Genomic DNA, 14,774 nt, shown 5'->3' with positions numbered 1-14,774 from the left:
TTGACCGCCCGTACCCTAAAAAGTATTCTGCGGTTTTGCGATTGGTTTGGCACACCCTCTACCTAGATCTCCAGAGCAGTCCCTTTCGTTCCTTTTCAGACTCCTTAACAGATAAGGTCCATCTGAGCACTTGTCACTTCAGGCTCATTAAAAATCGAAGGAGACTAGAGTCATCTTTTGTTTTTTCTCGACTCTTTAAAATTGAAAAAACAAGTTGTGTCCAAGCATCGTTAAAATTTATTTTAAACGGAAAATTCATACCCTTTTTCCTGCATTGATCTTTAGGTTGAGAAAATGGAGCCTACCAACCAAGGAATTCCCCTTGGTGGAAATCCTAGTCCCTTCTCCTCTTGGGGAGATGTTGGTGCACCCCATATGGCCACATTGTCGCTTCCAGGACTGACAATTGGCTTGCCATTCTGGCTCTTCTCAACCAATTTCATTCAGAACACCACTATTCCTGAACAGTCGAATCAACAATTAGACGAGTCCAGAGTTTCCCACCAACCTTCTACTTCCTCTAATTCTTCCTCTCTTCCTTCCTCTTCGCTTGTCGGGACTGGTAAAGCTAAAAACCAAGTTCCTAAGGAGAAGAAGGAAAAGAAGAAGAAAGAGAAAAAGAAGAAGGAGCCAAAGGCAAATAAGGGAAAACAAGTGTCGTCTAATGAAAATCCACACACAGCACCGACCAGGCCTAAATCGCCATGTGTCGTTTGGAAGGGAGACCACTTTCACAGAGATTGTCCTTGCATCCCTCGGATACTAAGGGACTGGTCTCCCCGTTTGCACAATCCGGTGTTGTCAACCTCTGATGGCCATGTTGAAAGCACACTGTCAACTAGCGAAAGTGAAGTCCCAGGACAAAAAGGGAGAGTTAGACCTCCCTGTAGATTGTGCGAAGGCGACCATGCCCTCCACCGTTGTCCCTTCTTAGACGAAGCTAAAAGAGTTTTGGATGATCGTCTGGTTTCACCGTTACGACTTCCTCCTGGATATAAAAAACTCTTTCCGAGTCCTTCGTTAGTTGAGAATCCAGCTGGCCCGCTCAAGTGGTCAGCTGAAGCGCCTGTCATTGAAGATAAACCAACTGAATCCATACCAGACGAAAGTCAAAAGGTCGAGGCGGCAGTTGACCCGGTTTTGCCTTCAGAGGTTTTATCTTCGAATGATACAGTCACTGAAGAGGATAAGGATGACACCGTCCAAATTCTCTTCATCAACACAGACTCTGACGAACACGGGGGCAATCCACCCATTCCTTTATCGCAGGAAGGAAGTTCGTCAGAGCGATACCCGGTCGTCTACTCGGTCCCACCTCCAAGCAACCTAGTTGTATCCTTTGACTGGAACCAACTAGGCAGACCCCGTTTGCCAGCAAGCATACCATTCCGAATTATCGTTCAAATATACAGAATGGTCATGGCTGGCACCATCATAGATGAGGGGGCATCTGTGAGTATCCTTTCCTCTATTGCTTGGAAAGCGCTTGGTTCGCCATCGCTTTTGCCTGAGATGAGAAATCTAACAGGCTTCAATAAAGGAACCAGTCGACCTTTAGGGATCCTCCCCAATGTGCCCATAACATTGAATGGGAAGACCGTTCAAATGAACGTGATGGTCGTTCAAGGACCCTTGGATTATAACCTACTCCTTGGACGAGACTATATTTATTTCATGGGAGCCATCGTCTCCTCACTCTTTAGAGTAATGTGTTTCCCGCACGAAGGAAGAGTGGTCAAGCTCGTGGACCAGCTTTCATTTCCCAGATCACGCATCGCAAATAGTCATATACCATCCATAAATGGTCTCTTCACGCAAGAAATGTCTCAACCCACGGTCCGTCCTCCCGATGAGCGCGAGTAAGTCGGAGGGATATGACTGGAACCCAGGGGGCATGCGTCCTGGTCTGCTTCGGTAGGAAAACTTTGGGTATAGGGTAGGTTTCCGCGGGAGAATATGACTAGTCCATACCCCGTCCGTGATTGGAAGAGGGGTTGTTCTAGAATAAGATTCTTTTGTCAAAGTTATGTGAATTGGTGGGCATCGTCATTCACCTTTGTTTATCTCGATAGACATCGCCGAAGAGGTGTTTTGTTTGCTGCACAAATGAGACAATCTTTGCTAACCTGAAAGAGGTAGGCCTTTCCTGGTAAAACAAATGTTTTATCTGCAAATTGAGGGGTAACCTTGAAATCGCACTTTATACCTGGGGGCATGCAAACCTTTTGGAGTGCAAGCAAGGGGCAGCTATTTATTTTTTAAATTTTTAGGACCTCTAACCCTTTAAACTCGTAGGATTAGTCGTTTCCGAACTTGCATAAAGAAAGTATTTCGGGGCAAAGCTTTGTAAGGTGCAAGCTCCATAAAAAATGGCATCTTCAATGAGACATTCTTATCATATGACTGGATTAATCGAGCAGTTTTAGCACATAGTTCATGCTCGTTAAAAAATAAACATAAGATCGAGCAAGAGTTTCAACCCACGTTTAAGCTCGTTAAAAAATGAACTATCCTCTGGTAAATAACCACCGTGAATGTAACATTATCAGCCATTAAAGCCTTGGTCGTGTTTGCACCGTCACCTCAACTTTTCCATTGGTCGATCATTCACCTCCATTTGATTGTTTACCCATTTTGAGGAACAGCTGCGAAGAGTGATTTCACTAGCCATCCTTGTGACACTGCCATGATTGGAAAATTCCAACCCTTACCTGGAATCAGCTGCTACCCGTCCTATCACTCGTTCCTCAAAAGACGAGTCTTCTTTAAGCTCTTTTCATCTGACTCGTAAAATATGAAAAGATTGCCGAGTTTTTGCCTTCCAGCTCGTTAAAGCGACAAGAAGTGCTATCCCTCCTCTAGATTTTAATCTTTTTGGACCTGAGGGATTATTGCACAAAAAGATTGAGCGCTTGTTTTGTTCGGCTCGTTAAAACTATCGAAAATTCATCCCTTCTGTATTGTTTTATACTTTTTCGGACTTAAGGGATTAGATGACGAAAAAGGACTTCCGGAGTTACCTTTACGTTCCTTTTCAGACGCTCTAAAAATGAAAAGGACCGAGTTATCTTTGTCGTTAAACTCGTTAAAAACATTAATAGCGACAAACTTGTTTTTAGACGAGAACGAGTTTCACTATCATTAGGCTCGTTAAAACATAGCGATGGGTTTGCCCAAAGGGCAAATTATAGAACAAGCATATGTTATCCTCCTCAAGCTTGACAAAAATAAAGAGGTACTAGTCAGCAATGACTGGGGAAAAATTGGGAAGAAACTCAAAGAACCTTTATTGGTTGCAGGTTGCTCTTGAGCATGACACTTCCACTCCGTGCCTGAGTCGGGTTGGGTTGTTTCATTCACCGGTCACATCACCATGGTCTCGCCATACCATCCACCTTTGGGGTAAATGCTACCAATCCATCATATAAGTGTCGCCGATATTTTCAGGAGAAGTCATCCAGAGAAGTCACCCGTGTCCCATCCACTACCACACATTATACTTCATTCTTTCATGACCGCCACCCTGAACCATATATCATCAGATCGTTTTCACCTCCATCAAAATCATTTGCTCCGTTCCGTGTCATTGATGTGGGATACATCAAGGCCCTCCTTTGATGGATCGCTTCTTGTCAACATCAGCTCATTATCCAAGAAGTTGATCTAGGAACACCCCTTCAGTACTTTGAAGCTTGCATGCCTCAATGGCAAGTTTCTCACTTCCGGCGACAGGTATACATCAATGACCTTCGACCGAAAGATTTTGCATGGTGTTCGATGCCAAGTCCTTTATTCACACCACGTGAATTGTACTGCAGTACCTTGAGGGTCATTATCATTATCGGCGATTCCTCTCGCACTTGTTAACAGTTTACATCATTGACTGGTAATCAAGCAATGTCTTTCCATGTTCAACTTCAAAACATTTCTCACATGGATCGACTTGTATTTAGAGTGAAGATCGGACGAGATTGAAGACCTCGGATCTAGTTTCATCCATCCGGGCTGCGATATATATTCAGGAAAAATAAAGACATTGACATGTACAGCATTGCAGCACAGATAATCATCCTACCAAAAGGATGATGATTTCATCAGAATCATCAGTCTACCATCAGACGATTGTCTGTCCTATGTACATAAAAATGAATTTATAAAGCTGAGCATGGGAATGCCCGCCTCATCTAGATCATGAAAATAGTATGAAAATGATGTATTGTATTGTATCTTATTACAAGTCTCCTCCCAGCATTGAAAGAACTTCGGATCCTCCTAATCAAGCATTTCACCTGATAAACGGCCTCATACTTTAGGGGGCAACTGTTATCGACATTTTTGTGCCTTACAGCTATGAGCATGAAATGTCCATAATCCAAGGGATCCAAAGTCCCTAAAAGTGTTGTTCCTACCCCTAAAGGAACAAGGTCAACCAATGACAGCTTCTCCCAGAAGTTCTCCACCAAAAACTGCTCAAAACTAGTCAAATCAGGATCAATTCAGATGCTCCACTAGCTGCCTGCGTTGCAAAGCACCCAAATACACTGGCTAGGTGCGTTGCAATGCAGGTGAATGCACTACCAGGGTGCGTTGAGTGGGAAATGACAAATGGCAAAGTCATTCAACGAGGTGGACAGACAATGGAAGCTTCCAGAATCTTCTCCAATGACACTTGCCTCACTGAATTCGACCAGTGATGAGTAAGAGGCTCTTAGCCTCCAAGTGGAAGCAAGAACTGACAGAGAGAAGCCACAAGTCAAAACATAAGCTGACTCATCCTCTCTGCTTACATCTATATATGGATCCCTCATCCCAGAGATCCAGAGGCTGGAATTTTGTACTTTGCAGAGAATTGCTGTTGGTTTGAGATTTAGATTAGTGCATTGGGTGATTTATGCTTTGTTGGAGGTGAGGAAGGGATTCCTTTGTTGGGAGGTAGATGCTGGATCGGGACTCACTTGGTTGTATCTCCTCTTGGACTTTCTTATCATATCAATAAAACTATTTGAGTTTCTCCTACATGCTGTGTATCAATGATGTTTTGTTATATTTGCATGTTTAGCTTAAATATGATCCTAAGCTTTTTATGAATGTAAATCTATGTTTTTGTGTAGTTTTCCTCTTCTGTGATCTTGCAGGAACTTGGTGAAGCTGGGCCAGTAAGGGAGCAGGCAGCGGGAAGCGAACAAAGAGAAGAGTGATTGGATCAACAAACTAGCGAAAGACACAGGTTAGTTACATCCTTCCTCTTCGTTTACATTTCATAAAGAAGAATACGAAAATAGTTTTCCTTGTTTGTTGCTAAGGCACTGTCACACCTTAGAGTGGGATAGGGGCATTCTGAATAGATACTTTTCCCAACAACAAGGTCTCATAATAGACATAGGTTAGATATATTTGACACTATCAAAGATGGCAGTATGTTGGACACTCCAGATAGGAGGGGTGACAAAAACATGTATTATTCCAGTTCTGGTTTTGATAGTCATAATGATTGTCATCGTTATCATCTGTCTAGGAGGAATGATAGAGGATACTTGCTGGACAAGTTCAAGAAGGAAAATCCACCTACCTTTGATGGAGAGATGAAGAAATCGCAAGATGTGGAGGCTTGGTTGCTTGGAATGAGAAAATTATTTAGATTGCATGATTACTCAGAAAACATGAAATAAAGGATAGCCATTTTCAGTCTCAAAGGTAAAGCAGATATTTGGAAGGAAGATGTAAAGAATCTCAAGGACAAGATGAGGATGATTTGACTTGGCATGCATTTGAAAGGCTCTTCAAGAAGAAGTGCTAGTCTGAGAGGTATTATGATGACAAAGCTAAGGAGTTTTATGAGTTGTGGATGGGTTCTATGACAGATGAAGAGTATACTAGCAACTTTTTGGAGTTGTTGAGATATGTGCCTTACCTCACAGAGGAGAAGGCCAAGGTTCATAGATTCATTAGTCGATTTTTAGTTGCATACAGAGACCAAATTGAGTTCTATGAGCCTAGATCGTTGGAGGAGGCCATCTAAAATTTGAAGCATTGTTATGAGTAGTCGAAGCGCAAAGTTGAGACGAAACATGACTTGAAGAGAAGCAATAAAGCTAAAGGAAAATGGCCATCAAAGTGAGGAAGGCCTCAAGATGTAAGTGATAAAGATAATGCAGTTCCTTACAAGAGATTCAGTACAACTGAAAAGGGACATGGAGAGCAGCAAGCTAGAGGCAATGGTAGGGAACCATTGCTGTGTTGGATATGTGGTAAGGATCATCGTAAGAGAGATTGTCTATAGTATCAGAGTGCTGGTAAGACCTAGATCTTCAATGCTCAGGAGCCACATACAATTGGTGATGTTGGTCATAGTATTCCTTGGATTTATGTAGCTATGGACAACAAGCAGGCAGATCATCAGACATCGATCATTAAGATGGACAGTAAGATTTGTGATCAAGTTGTTTCTATTTTGATTGATCCTGGATCTAACTATAGTTATATTAATCCTGACCTGGTGGATAAGTGTAGTTTGAGAAAAGAATTGCATGTAGAATCTTGGTTGGTACAGCTGGCTATAGCTACAAAGAAGCGATTTCACCATTGGGTAAGAGCTTGTGCATTTTAGTTAAATGGTATGCCTACAACAATGCATTTGAATGTATTTCCATTGTGATCGTATAGTATGATTTTGGGTATGGATTGGTTATACCTTCACAGAACCAAAGTGGATTTCTTTGACAAGGACATTGAATGTGTGGATGATAGTGGGAAAAAGAGGACCTTGAAGGGAAAGAAGAAGCCGACATCTGTGAGGATGGTTACCAATATGCACGCTAAGCTTAGTTCCAAAAAAGGTTGTGTGATGTTTGTAGTACACATTTCCAGTGACAAGGGTAAGGAGTTTGAGCATGCAAAGGTGTTAAGAAGGTACACAATTTTGCAATGGTTTTAGGATGTATTCCCTTAGGACATTACAAAGTTGTCACCTCATGGGGAGATATACCTTTCTATTGAGTTAGTGTCAGGGGCGGCTCTAGCATTGAAAGAATCTTATAGGATGAGCACACTTGAGTTGGTAGGGTTGAATTTTCACCTAATGGAAATGTTTAGAAAAGGATACATCATACCCAATGTATCACCTTGGGGTGCACTAGTGTTTTTCGTAAAGAATAAATATGGTACTCTCAGATTGTGCATTGATTATAGGCTGTTGAATAAGGTAACGATAAAGAATAGGTACCCTTTGCTGAGGATTGTGATATGTTTGATTAGTTAAAGGGAGAAGTAGTGTCCTCTAAGATCGACTTGAGATCAGGATACTATCAGGTGCACATCAAGAAAGAGGATACATTCAAGATTGCGTTCAGGACTAGGTATGGGAATTATGAGTTTGTTGTTGTTCCATTCGGTTTGACTAATGATCCAGCTACATTCATGTGCTTGATGAATAGTGTGTTGCGTCCTTGTTTGGACAAGTTTGTTATTGTATTCATTGATGACATACTAGTATATTCTAAGAATGAGGAAGAACATGCCGAGCATTTAACAACAATGTTGATATTACTAAGAGAGAATCAGTTGTATGCTAATCTTAGCAAGTGCAACTTATTTTAGACTAGGGTACACTACTTGGGACATGTTTTCTCCAAGCAAGGCATAGTAGTAGATCCATAAAAGATAAGGTACATCATGGAATGGGTAACTCCTAAGAATGTAGGTGAGGTGAGATCATTCATGGGACTGGCAGGTTACTACAGGAGGTTCATCAAGAAATTCTCATGCATTACATATCCTATCACATCATTACAACGGAAAGGTAAGAAGTTTTAAAGGATGACAGAATGAGAAGATAGTCTTGAGTAGAGTAAGTAGTTGTTGACACATGTAATAACGCTAAAGATTGCAAATCCAAACAAGGAGTTTATAGTGTGTACAGATACCTGCAAGAGCTTGGGACTTGGTGGAATTCCCATGCAAGAAGGATAGGTAGTGTGTTATGAGTCACGAAAATTGAATGAGCACGAGTAGAACTATCCAACACATGATCTTGATGTGGAGACATTATCTTCTGCACAGGATGTTTACATTGATGAGAGATCATAGTGGGTTGAGGTATTTTTTTGACTAACCAAATCTAAACTCCATGAAAGCTAGATGGTTGGCTACCCTTAGTGAGTTTAAATTTGAGATCAAATACATCAAAGGGAAGAAGAATTCGGTTATAGATGCTCTTAGTAGGAAAGTACAGGTAAATCATATAGCAACTATAAGCTCCTATGGGACAGAGTTTTAAGATAGGATCTTGCAGGCAGGATAGTGGGATGACAAATACATGGAGATCATGCAAAGGTTACAATAAAGTATAGGCATAGGTACAGGTACAGGTGTAGGTACAGGTACAGGGGACCAGGATGCAGACTATCATCTCACGACAGATGGCTTGGTGAGGTTTCGAGATAGGATCTATATGTCGAATTGCAGTGAGCTCAAGAAGCTTATCTTGAGGGAGTTTCATAGGAAACTGTATTCGGATCATCCAAGATATCAGAAGACATTGATGGTGGTGAATAAGTGTTACTATTGGCCGAATCTGAAGAAAGAAGTGGTAGAGTTCATGGCTAGATGTTTAAATTGTCAAAAGGTAAAGGCAGAATGCAAGTATATAGGTAGTCTACTATAGCCCATTGTGATTCTAGAATGAAAATGGGAGCTCATTTCCATGGATTTCATCATAGGTATTTCGAGGACAGTGAGGTAGCATGATTCTAATATGGTCATGGTTGTCAGGTTGAGCAAGGTAACTCACTTCATTTCGGTGAAGGCTACATATTTAGAGAGTGCAGTAGCACTTGTGTTCATCAGAGACATAGTGAGACTACATGGTGTTCCAAAGAGGATTGTGTCGAACAGGGATGAAAAGTTCACTTCTAAGTTTTGGAAGGAGCTATTTGCAGGCTTGGGTACAGAATTGGGCTTCAGTACAACTTATCATCCACAGACAGATGGTGAGACATATATGGTCAACATGATCTTGGATGATATGCTGAGGATGTACGTGTTGCACCAACAGAAGAAATGGGAGGAGTATCTTCCATTGCTTGAGTTTGCATACAAAAATGGTTATTATGAGTTCTTGAGGATGATTCCTTTCGAAGCATTGTATGGATGGAGTTGTAACACTCTCAACAGCTAGAGTGATCCAATGAATAGGGTACTTATTGGGCTAGGCATGTTGATGGACATGGAGTAGGAAATATAAGCTATAAAGAATAATCTAAAGGCAACTCAAGATAGATAGAAGAGCTATGCAGATATGAACAGGTTGTTCAAGGAGTTTCAGGTTGGGGAGCATTTGTATTTGCATGTCAAGCCCAAGAAAAAATCTTTGAGGATTGGTTCATGTGCCAAGTTGGCACCATGATATTGCGAGCCTTTTGAGATCCTTGAAAGGATTGGATCAGTGGCATATCGACTTGCACTTCCTCCAACAGTGAAACTCCATTATGTTTTCCATATTTCATTGCTTAAGAAGTACATAAAGGATGTTGATCATGTTATTGATTGGTCTATATTGCAGGTGGAGCAAGAAGGAGAGTTCCAATCAGAGCCTCACTGCATATTGCAGCGGAAGAATCTCATGCTCAGGAACAAAGCCATAGAGAAACTTAAAGTTTAGTGGAAGTAATTTGGGCCTAGAGAAGCTACATGGGAGATGGAAAATCAGATGCGGGCCCTATATCCTTCATTGTTTGCCAATTGAGGAAAAGAAATTTTGGTTTGATGTTGGTTTATGTTTGGCATATGTTTTGTTGATGTTTTTATATTTGTATGTGTATATTTATATGGATGTAAATACCATCATGAGCTAAGTTATAAAGCTCCAATAACTGGTATGGTTATTATCTTGTCATGTTGTTATGATGTTTTGATTTTGACCAGGTTCTTCATTGTAAATACTGCAACGAGCTAAGTTATAAAGATCCATACAAATTATGTTTGATTTTAAGTGGTTTTGATGAGGGCTTGGTGCGGTTTAACACAGAAGATGGTGTTCCCCATGGGGGAGGGTTCTGTAACAAAACCGGTGAAAAGTTCATGTAATAAAAGTTAATAAAGGAAAAAATAAGACCACGGTTAAGGGACACTTATTCCAAGTTGAATGTTGGGAAAATATATCCTAGTGGGCATCATTGGATGTGTGTTTTGGATAAGGAAAATTAGCAAAGGCTAAGGCAACGACATTAAAAGGTAAAAGGACATTTTTGGCACATTTATTTATGAAAATAAATGAAATTAGGAGAAAAGTAAGGTGAAAGGTCATAGGTTGCATGTGAGGAGGAAATTGAAGGAAAATAATGGAAAATGAAGAAAATAGATGCCTCATTCCAAAAAAGGTTTATGAGGATCAGTTGGTAACCTTTTGTTAGTTCAAGTTTGGAGCTCTCTCATTATTATCTCTCTCTCACTCTTGGTCACTTAGAGTTTTCTTAGAGCACTCTAGTTTGGAGCAAAGGAAAGGGAAAGCAAGAAAAGGAAAGGAAAACAAGCAAGGATCAAGGAAAGGAAAGCATGACTCAAGCACGTTCAACAGGAATACTTGCAGGAAACCTTTTGCATGTGTGATTTCCAAGTTGGTTTAGACATGCATGGCATTGCATGTTAGTGTATGGTTCTCTTGCTATCAGTGGCATCGTTTTGTCAGGTTATGATAATGGATTTTAGCCTAGCCTAGCCTTTTTTCATAATTCCATGGTGTTGGGATGTTTATTTCGGTTTTTGAGCTTTGAAATTACCGGATGGATTTCAGAATTCAGGGTGGAGGTGATCTCAAGGTTCATTCCCAAGGCCTAGGAATCCCTTGATCAATTTTGGTGGGATACGCAGTAAATCCTGAGGGAGAAGTCTCAGTTTATGCCCTAGTGATCCGGGTTTGTATTGCAGTAAAGCCTGAGAGACAAGGAGATGGAAAATTACTTAAGGATAGTGATGGATTTCGATGGAATTCCATGTTTGGTTCAGTTGTGATCAGAGCACTGTTTTTGGTGTGATCACGGTTTGATGAGTGTGGAGGTGGTTTAAACTATGGATTCCCATGTTTGTTCTTGGATTGGTTGGTCTATGAGATCCCACATTCATGCTTGGAATATGGCACGGGGGTAACTCACTAAAAGAGAGATTTTGTTCAGACATGTCTATGGTCAGGTGGTATGTGGAAGTCCCGAACTTGGTCAGACTTGCCTATGATTAATAAAAGCTAAGTTCTCTTACTTTTTCACTAATTTATATGTGGATTTGAGGTTGTCATGTCTCTGATATTTATATGGTTTTATGTTGGTTATAAGAATTGTTAAATGGCTAGTTTATGTCATGGTTATTTCATATATTTACTTATAACTATTAAATGGATGGATGTACGACCTAATTTATGATTTATTAGTTCAATGGAGAATCAGGTGATCCTTCTAGTTATGTTTCATAATTTGTTTCAATCGTTTATGCTATGTCTTGCATCCTAGACCTATAGGTTGCATTGATGCCAAGTGTTAGACAAAATGTCAGTCCTGGTTGAGGATGCTCAGGCCTAGTCCTAAGGGTTTTGATTGATCAACATTGTTATCATGTTTTCAATGAATTATGGAAGTTTGAAAAAGTTCTAAGAAGATGTCAGGATTATGGGCTAGAAAAGTGTCTTAAATCCCAGGTCGCAGGGACAAAACTAGAAATTTTAGTCCACAGTCAATGGCAGGTAGGCTTGTAAGATATATTTTTGGTTTCTAATCACTCCCTTGCCCATAGCATGAGAGCGACTATGGCCTGAGAGATACAGAATAGAAGTGGGGCCTAGGGACAAGCTATCTGAGTGGTTGACTTGTCCCTTGAGGGTTCTATTAATGATGTTGGATGACTATATGTGATGTTCCGTCGAGTCCACTTCCTTAAGGTGACATAGGAGGTTGAATCTGATCATAGTAACATCTCTCCTCTTGTTTACCCTGGTTACCCTGGTTACTTTTGGTAGACTTGGGAGGGGGTGTTACACTCCACACTACCATCTGCTACTTGCTTTACCTTGTAAATCCATCAAAAACTCGCCATTGACTTGTTCGCCGGTCTTGGGACCACATCCCTAACATTGTTCCTGAAAATGGAGTCATACTTCTCAACCATGGCATCAACCCAAACTGGTTGCTGCACTGACTCCTCAAAAGAAGATGGCCCAATCTCTACACATCCACTCATAAGAGCCATGTATCCAATGTACCTCTCTAGTGACCTCCTCTACCTACATTATGACGTGGGTGCTCCCACATTCTCTCTAGCATCATGCAATAACTTGTCAGCCTCTCTGGTGCACTTTCTCCCATCTCTGGAAGACTCTGCATGAGTGGGTGTCTCCCCTCCCTGATCCTATACATGTGGCTTCTCCACATCAATCTGAGGTTCCTCCTTAGAAGCTAAAAGCTCCTCAACCACATGTGCTTGAAGATCCCTCTCAAGGGAACATCTCATGGCCTTTCCTTCATTGAATTTTACATCCTTACGAACCACTGTTATCCTGTTGGTCGGTAGGTAGACCCGATAGTTGTGAGGTGTATCAGTGTACCCCACAAATATCCCCAAATCTTTTGTTGGCTCAAGTGAGGTGACCCACATCTGGTTTCTTCCCTGAAAAATCCTCTTCTAGTGTACTCATCCCAAGAATTCGATGAGGGCTTCTGTTCTGAAATAAACATTTTTGTTCCATGCCTCAACCCACAAGTGTAGTGGTAGGCCCTCATAATGCAACATCACCTATGATGCCCCTACTATGCTTATGTTTTTCTTTTCAGCCACCCCATTCTGTTGTGGTCTATGAGGTACTATCAACTCTCATCAAATTCCTTATACTGCAAAAAAGTTTTTAAACTCATTCGACACATACTCTCCATTGTTATCACTCCTGAGAGATTTAACCTTCTTTACTAGTATGTTTCTTGACCAATGCTTTAAATTCACAAAACTTTGTAAAGCTCTGATCTTTCTTCTACATGAAGAAGATCCAACATTTACGAGAAAAATCATCAAAACATAAAACATAATACCTGTGCTTGGCCATGGATACTATCGAGAATGGTCCACACACATCTAAGTGGACTCAATCGAGGATCTCCTGTGCTCGACTGTATTTTTCATGAAAGAAAGTCTTATTGTATTTTCCCAATGTACACCCTTTTCATGTGTCAACCTACTCAAGTGTACCCTTGGGAAGACCGGTAGAAATTCGTTGCATGATTTTCAAAGCACCATGATGCAAGTGACCCAATCTCTTTTGCCACAACTAGTCGATGTCTCGTCTCTGCACCTTCTCTACATTCATGCTCAAGGCAACACAATCTTCTACCTCCAACTTGTAGAGATTATTCACTTGAACCCCTATCCTCTTCACCTATCCCATGGCTATATGACGAAGGAATGACTTTCCCTTACTGAATATCACATCATAGCCTCTATCCTCCAACATGGAAATGGATACCAAGTTCTTCTTCAAACCAAGAGCATGCATAACATCTTGGAAGGTGATGGGAGAACCCGACTCCCTCTGAAAGGTCATTGTACAGATCCTGGTAGAACTATACCACTCGTCATCACTCATCTTGATATGCATCTGGAGATCCTTCTCCTACAAGTTATTGAAGAGTTCTTTGTTACTATTCATGTGGAAAGAAGATCCACTATCCAAGTACAAACACTACCCATCATTAATTACACCATAAAAGCGATGAGGGTAAAATCCAGTTTGATTTGTGAGGCAAGAGCCTCACCTACCACTCCTCCTTAGAGCATCTTACCAACCTTCTTGAGCAGACACTTTGTGGAAAAATGTCCCAGCTCGTGACAGTGAAAGCACCTGAATTTCGACATGTCCTTATTCTTGTTGCCATGAAAAGAATATAATTTGGAATGGGATGACTTCCCCTTCCCTTTCTTTGCCTTACCCGCTAAGGCACAATTCTCCACATTATCAGTGTTTGATGAGGATCTGTCTCTGGTGTTCTTCTGAATCTCTTCCTATACCTAATCCGACCACAGCCATTCCCAATCTGGTACCTTCTCCCTCCCATTAACTAAGTCCTAGTAATTGTGCCAGCTCTTGGAAAGTCCTAGAATCCTGACACTTCCAAGCTCATCCCAACAATGGGAGAAATTGGTCAAGTACTTTGGAATTGAGTTTCCCTTCTCCATCTTGATCTTTCTGAGTTTTTTCTTCAGTGCCAACTTCCTATGGTCACTGTTATTTTGAAATAGGTTCATCAATGCCTTCCACATTCAGTATGGAGTATCCTTACCATGGATATTTGAGACAATGTGGTCTCGAACTCCTTCGAGGATAATCCTTCTCACTTTTCCACACACTTTCTCCATTCAACCAGATATTTAACTTTCGTTGTTGGAGGCTTAGGAATTTCATGATCAATGAATTCCTTGATGCCATTATCTTTCGACATTGCCTCCATCATGTCCTTCCAAGCTATGTAATTCGAGTTTCCCTCTAAGGCATACTCAAGTCGCAAGCCGTAGAATGACATATTGCTCTGAAGTATGAACTTGCAAATTTTATTTTCACTTGCACATAAAGATCAAAATATCCTCTTCTATATTGTCTTTAGCTCTGATACCATGTATATTTATTGTAGATTTAACAACTTATGTGATATTCTAAAACAAAAGACAAGAATCTACTCTACTCTTCAGCGAAATCCAAAATTGATCGATGAAAACAATAAGAAGAAAATGAAGAATTTCAATCAAAC

Source organism: Pinus tabuliformis, chromosome 1_2 (assembly GCF_031772625.1).
Source record: "Pinus tabuliformis cultivar Carrire ecotype Pingquan chromosome 1_2, CPIR1, whole genome shotgun sequence".
Taxonomy (NCBI): domain Eukaryota; kingdom Viridiplantae; phylum Streptophyta; class Pinopsida; order Pinales; family Pinaceae; genus Pinus; species Pinus tabuliformis.
The sequence above is the reverse complement of the archived record's forward strand: the minus strand, read 5'-3'. Positions refer to the sequence as shown.